At 45.6% G+C, this 7388-nt stretch overlaps 2 pseudogenes; both read left to right on the plus strand.

The window, feature by feature from the left end:
- Window positions 1–1227: 1227 nt before the first annotated feature.
- On the plus strand, window positions 1228–3570 carry LOC144114634 (man(5)GlcNAc(2)-PP-dolichol translocation protein RFT1 pseudogene; annotated as a pseudogene).
- A 781-nt stretch (window positions 3571–4351) lies between these two features.
- LOC144114640 (man(5)GlcNAc(2)-PP-dolichol translocation protein RFT1 pseudogene) lies at window positions 4352–7388 on the plus strand (annotated as a pseudogene).

The following is a 7388-nucleotide window of genomic DNA, read 5'->3' on the forward strand; positions in this document are numbered from 1 at the left end:
CCGTGTGAATTCCTTCTATTGTGTACGCGTCCTCTTCCGCTGGTTTTTCTACCTGGTTCCATGCACCAACTGGTCCAGCAAGCTGCGCTTCTCCAATTCGGAACTTAAGAGATATTTCCTTTAAAATAAGATTTTCCTCTTCTTATCAACTATGCTACAGATAAGTCTTCATAAACGAGAACGCAAATGTAATCTACGATTGTCTGGCATCAGGGAGCTGTACTTCATAAATGCGAAAGAGGGCGTTTGACATCATCACATGGCATTCGCCTACGATCGCCTAGTAATTTAAAACAAAAATTGTTTCATGTTGTTTCGGTTTCGGTTTTTAACAGAGCTGTAACATAAAAGTTTTGTTTACGTCTCGTAAGCCGCCAAAAAACTGCTATACAATCGCCGTTTATTCAATTATTGTTATTGCAGTTGTTGAGACAGGCTGGATTTGGGTTGTAGTAAAATAATATGACGAAGCAACGATTATATCGCAGTTGTCTTATGCTTAGCGTGGCCTAAACGAAACTTTGACGACACATTCAACGTTCAGCTGTAAAAAACCGAAACCGATACAATTGGAAAGCGGCTTATGAGTGTGAATGAGTTTTTATTGCCAAGAAAAAAACGTGCGTCCAAATTTTAGGTGTTTCACTCCTTCGAACATCAATGTCTTCATCCCTATAAAAAAATCACTTTGAAGTTAGGCCACTGAATTCCATTTTAATTTTTCTACTTGTAAGCTATGTGTGGGATCCCGTACATGATTAGTGTCTTAGAAAGCATGGAAGATTCTGAGAAAGCCAGGGTTGGCACAAGGAACCGATCGGTTGCTGAGAACTACATTTAAGCTGTTCCAGTAGTGGGCGCAACAACCTGGCGCGATACGCCTTCATTTGCTAGCAGCAAACGCGTTTGCAGCTAAAGACAATGTGATCAATATGGCAGCGCCCTAGGATTGTTGACGTCGTTTACAGCTGCGCTTGCACGGCAAGTTTTTTTGCCTCTGTGACATCAATTTTCACATGCCTGGCTTTATCGGCATTCCATGCCTGTGAAGTTTCAACTGAGGAACCTTTTCTTGTTACGGCGTTTGCAATATCTGCTCCATATACTCAAGTAACACTGTAGCTGGGCTAGTTGGTGGATAGTTCTATGTGCAAACGTTAGCGCAAAATAAGGCTGTGTCTTATTTTGCGCTAACGTTTGTACATAGAAATCTGCTCTATATATTTATGCAACTTCAGTTGAACACTTGCCTAGTGGAGCCACACAACGAAGGCTGGATGACGTGTTTGCGGCTTTTACTAATTTCTTTACTTATTTCGACACAGTGTTTGTTTCCTTTCTTGTGCCGAAAGACGATTGAATGATCAAGAGAAATGGCAGGGAGCAATCTGATGGCGAAGGCCACTAGAGCGGCCTCTTACAACATCGTACTGCAGCTGACTCTGCGTGTGTTAACCTTCGTGCTGAATGCATACATCTTGCGACACATCACCAAAGACCTGCTTGGAGTGATCAACGTTCGGCTGATGCTTCTGTACACGACTGTGCAATTCCTGAGCCGGAGCCTTTCCGACGATCATGTTTGAGTGACACGGATAACCAGAACTGGCCTGCAATCATCAACGTAACCTGGCTGTGCCTTCCTGTTTGCGTCTTTATCAGTGCCATGATGAGCTTTGTGTGGCTGTTCGTTTTGGAGCTGCCCGACCCTTCGGTTGCAAGTGGTTACGCAGTGGGTGTGCACTGTGTGTGCACTGTGTGGTTATCTCTGTCGTTATTGAAGTGCTCGCAGAACCGCTGTACGTTGTCAGTCAAGCATTTCACTACATAAAGTTCAAAGTGTTTTTTGCTGGCAGCGGCATTGCCTTACGATGCATTATAATGGCAGGACTCGTCGCATTCGATCCCGAGAATGCCGTTTGGGCTTATAGTATTGTCCAGTTAACATCGTCTGTGTATTACACTGTGGCTCTTTTCTCCTATTTCACATTCGAATCTAGGCGGCTGCGCCAACTCACCAAAAGCGATTTACAGCACTCTGGGTTTAATCAAGACGACCATGCGCTGCCTTTCACAACAGCGCTAGATATTATTCCATTCATTTGTTGTAATGGTACACAACTTGACCATGATGTCACAACACTGACCTGGAGTTTTATGAAGCGAACAGTCTTCAAACAGCTTTTGACAGAAGGTGAACGTTACATCATGACTGTTTTTAGCATTCTCTCATTTGCTGAACAGGGTGTGTATGACGTCGTCAACAATCTTGGATCTTTGAATGCACGTCTCGTCTTCCAGCCTGTTGAAGAAAGTAGCTACATTTTCTTTGCTCAAGTGGTACAGCGTGATGTCCCACCTGATCGGCGAGATGTAGACAGTATTACACTGAGTGCATCAACCCTTAAGTACCTTCTTAAGCTGCTGACCCATATCGGTCTCATAATATTCACCTTTGGTATGGTGGCTAGAGGGGGAGGTGAGAGCATCGGCGGCCGTGGAGCGAAGCAGGCAATCATGCCAGCAGCGGCGGCACTGCTGTCGTCACTTAGATCGCTTCGCTCACGGCGGGACGCGGGGAGCGGCTGCAATGCTCGCTGCCGAGCGCATGCATCCGCGGGTTTTGCAGAAAGAAAAGTTATATAAATATAGTCACTCCAAAATGAGCGGTTGACGATGACTCTTTAAATCTATTCACGGTAAATTGAGGTGAAACGACGTACTGTACGGTGGCTAGTATGGGCTACGTGCGCCGTTGCAGACGACCGCCGATAACAGCATAGGGGAGCGTTTGTATTTCGTCTCTACCCATAGGCAGCCGCCGCGGCGAGGATCGAACTCGCAACATCGTTATTAGCAGTGAGACGCTGACGTTTCTAATTAGCTGTCGAGTGGGGCTCACTGCCCTTAGATCACACGCGCCAGAGTGGATCCGAAATGTTCTGTCGAACATGTGCTAATTAATGCTTTTTATCACCTACTGTTATGACCAGCTTGCTCCCAGTAGTATGGTCGATTCTAATCAAAGTCAAGCGCAATTTAGCACGTTATGTTTGAGGCTTCAAAGCTTTCCGAAAAAAAAAAAGAAAACATCGCATTTAGGCAGAAAAGAGTTTATTTTAGTTTCGGAAACATGCGGCAAACCACGTGAGGATTTTGCAAACAAGCAACAGATACTCATAAAATAAGATTATAAGCTCAAGTAACACGTCGCATCTTGAGGAAGTGCATCCTCTGTCTCCTTGCCTGCATTGCCCGGTTTTGAGCTTTAACAAGGAAGTGCAGCCTTGTTAGTGTATAAAACTTAATTAGACTGTTTGTCACATCTTCCCTGTGTTGAGGGCAGCCGACAAAGTTTAGGCTGTTTCGTGTCAGGCAAGAGATCAGATCAAGGTAGCTGTTTGCTTTTAGCTTGTTGTGACTAAAACAATAAGTGAACGAGTCTTCAACCTTCGCAACAAAGGCTTGGAGGTCTTCAGAGGGGTAAAGTAATCCACCCCTGTCAACTTCCTTCGTGAGGCAGGCTTCTTTAGGTGCCTCACACCCAGCAGGGAGCAGCAGTGCTCTTGAGCACTCTTCACATTTTGTCTTGCTAAGCATCTTGCGGGCAACATAGCCAGTGACATAATAAGTTATTCTTGAGTCACTTCTGGCAGTAGCTGTTGAAGTGTGGTCAGAAATCATATCGCATGAATTAAGGAGTTCATGTACCTCATTAAGGCATCCAATGTCCATCAGCTGATCAAGCTTTGACTGGGCTTCCTTTGAATTTTTGGATTTCCCTAAGAGGCTTTTGATTACGGCTGGTGACACATTTCCGTTGCCTGGTGCTTTTGCTAAACTGCAAAAAGAGAGACAGTTTTCTGAAAGCAGGAATTGGGTGGGGGTCGGGTGGTCGTTACTTCCAGACATTTGTCTTAAAATGCCAAAAATATTTTCTAGCGGGTCTTGGCTCAAACGTGCCGTTAGCAAATATTTATAACCCAACTTTCATGTGATATAGTCAAGGATTGATATTGTACTGCTTAATGTGACACGTAGCCCCTCTGCAGTTCCTTGACTGATAAAGCCTAGCTTTACTTCTGCTTCCCAAGCATTTTGGTAGCGAAGAAAATTCTCCACCTCACCAAGAGCTTGCGATTTTGGACGCATAGCATCGCGGCTCCACCTTGATGTCATTGCAGAGATGAGCTTAGACATCCTACGTATAAACGATACTGTTGGTTCACTGCAGCCTTTGCCACACATACTTTCAATGTCATTTTTGTATGCCGACAGCCCCCTTAGGACCTCATCACTGAAAAAAGTGAAGGCATAATTTACTTTCATTTTTTCGAACCCATTGGGTTCTATGACCGCCTTTGTCACGTGAGGCATTGCTTGTAGTCTCACAACATTTCTGTTGTTGCACTTCCACGCCTCTTTCACCACATCGGGCCTCACTCTTCCTTCTGGTATCTGAAGGCCAGTCTTCACAACGCTGTTTCTGACACATTTCACCAAGTGCGGAAAATCCGACAGGAAATGTAGGCTTCTACTGTCATCTACTGGGTGCTTGACTTTGCACACAGTTTTTTTCTGGCTTCCTTTGATGCCGAACTGCCTCCACATACTTCGGTTCCACGAAGCACCATCTGTTGTCACAAAATTAACAAACAGGCCAGCTTTCTCAGCAGCTAATGTTGCATCCAAAATAATCTTTGAAAGGATATCAGCCTTCACGTTGCTGCGAGAACCAAATACTCCCAGTATTTGCTGGAACTGGCCGGAAAATGGCTGAAAAAGTACGACTAAGCCATGATCACATCTCTCCATGGTTTGGTCTGGAGAAGTGTAGGCCCCCAAATCAACGAAGCCCTCAATTAACCCACTGCTGGTGACCTTCAGATTCTCAGAGAGCTTCATCTCATCTATCAGGATTCCTCCGTGCCTCTCATATTCATCCATAGTTTTGGTTTTCTCCAAAACTGCGGCAAGCACATTTTCATTGAATCCAAAGCTGCTTTTATAGTTCTTCATGTATTTAAGCAAGCAGCTCTTGCTAGGAAGCACCATTATTTTGTGCCTCCGAATATGCTCATAGAGCTTCGGGCTTTTGAGCCACATCAAAATACACTCAAGTATCCACTGTTGGCTGTAGCGCATGCCTTGGGTCCCCTTCCTATTTGATGCTTTGAAGCATGCTCGCACTTGTTCTTGCTGCTTTTCAGGCAGTCCAGTGAGCCTGTCTTCGATTTTTGATGACGAAATGGCAGCATTTTCGTCTTTCATCCTTGAAAGAACTCCCTCTAGGCTACCCACCTTTCCCCTTTCACGCCGTAACTGCTGGTCACGTCTCATCAGCTTTTTTGCAGCGTTGAAGGCAGGGGTCACTTTTGCGTTCCTTCTTTTATACGATGCCTGATTCAAAAGCAGCTTCCTCAGGTATCTGCACTGAATGCACGCCCTTTCATCCAGCGATGCGCCTGAGCAGGTTTTGCTGTGGACATTATTCCCGTGCATTCTGTACTTTGCTTGAGACAAGCTTTGATATTTTTCCTCCACAAGGTTTTTCTCAAAACCGCAGCATGCGTTCATGTTATCTACTGAGTAAAGCAGCTTTTCTACAGACTCGGCATCTGGCAGGTCCTCTTTTTTCAAGCACACACCTTGCACAAATACTGAACAGTGGTAATGAGTGTCCTCTGCAGAACATAACACCAGCTTCTTGAAGCACGCACCTTCTCTAGCCTGCGCGAAAACGCTAAATGCCACAGTCCTCGGGGCTCCTTCGAGATGACTTTTGGACCAGTACTTGCTGTGTAGCTTCTCGCTAAGTAGGTAGTCCAGTTTGTCCAGGGAGCATTTATCGTAGTCTACTGCGTCGTCCGCTGTTGCGTCGCTGGTGCCTTCGTCACTTGACAAAGCCATGTCACGCTGCGCGCCGTCGTCTACCTTCCTTTTTTTCCCCACTACCTCTCCTCTTGACGTCCTTGACAGACGCTTTTGCGGGAGCTTCTTTGATAAGTAATGAGGCGTGTTGGGAAAGATTGTAGGTACAGCATCTTCGCTGAGACACGGTCGGCCACGGGGAATCTTGACAACACCACCATTCACGATATGCGTATAGTCCCGCACGATAAATCTCGGTTCAAAGTGCAACTCACACAGCACTGAAGTTTTCTCGAGAGGTCTGTCCGCTCGTGGAATTGCTCGCTGCCACGCCTTGAACCTTTCTTCATCAATTGGTGCACTGAAAACTGATGCTTTCTTGTCTTTCTTCCTCGAGGAAACGTACCCACTCGCGCATCCCGGTGCAAAGCAATGAGTCTGGCGCTTCGAAGGCCTATCCATCGTCGATCATGTCATGACAACAATTCAACGTTAACAAGAACAGTAACGACAGAAATCCAGGAACACGTCTTCGAGCAAGCTGGCACAACACACGACCGAGATTCTTCCGCTGCTCGCAGTGCTGCTGCTGAAAACAGGCAAAACAGGCATCTAACAAGCCACACGAGCGCCACCTGTCGCTAGGATGAACTACTGCGTCGGCGGGCGCAATGCGCCGCCCACCGCGTTGCTCTCACCTCCCCGTCTAGCCACCATACCTTTGGTCAAGCCTACTCAATACTCCTCCTGCATATATATGGTGGCAGTGCTCTCAGTGGCAGCTTGGCGCCCCTGTTACTTCGGTGGCACTGTGCGTACATTGTGTTAATTGCTATCAATGGAGTCACCGAGTGTTTTGTATTTGCCGCCATGAACAAAGAGCAGCTGGACCAACACAACCGGAGGGTCACCCTTTATTCAGTTCTTTTCCTTCTTGTTTATTACCTTCTGACTTCCTTATTTGGAGGTGTCGGGTTCATTTTGGCCAACTGCTTCAACATTATTGCATGTATTGGCTATAGCATGTTCCTCATAACTGGTTACTATGCAAAAACACAGTATTGCCCATTACATGGCATGCTTCCCAGTAGAACTGTACTTGGTGCTTCGGTATTCAGTTATGTAGTGACCAAAGTTTCAGAAGCAGCTTTCTGCTGTGAGGCCGGATTTACTTATCTCATTTCATACTGCTGTAGGTGCCATGTGCTTGGCCACGCTTCTAGCCATCATTTACATGCAGGAGAAACAACTGACCGCTTTCCTCAAAACATGTTGGCGCGAGAAGAGCTTAGAAAAACAGCTTGAAAAGGTGCAGTAATGAACCTGTTTTATTATTTTGGCAACTCGTTTATATCATCTCTCTTTAATTGTGGTGAAATGTATGTGAAACTGGGCGAATGCGTTAGTAATTTAAAGAGAGGGCTGCTAGAGTATGTTTTTATTCAGTGAGCCGAATAATTCACTGTTCCGAATTATTCTCGTGACATGCTATGCATGCAGTAAAATTTGTGAAACTT

The sequence above is a fragment of the Amblyomma americanum genome, chromosome 1 (genome assembly GCF_052857255.1).
Source record: "Amblyomma americanum isolate KBUSLIRL-KWMA chromosome 1, ASM5285725v1, whole genome shotgun sequence".
NCBI lineage: Eukaryota > Metazoa > Arthropoda > Arachnida > Ixodida > Ixodidae > Amblyomma > Amblyomma americanum.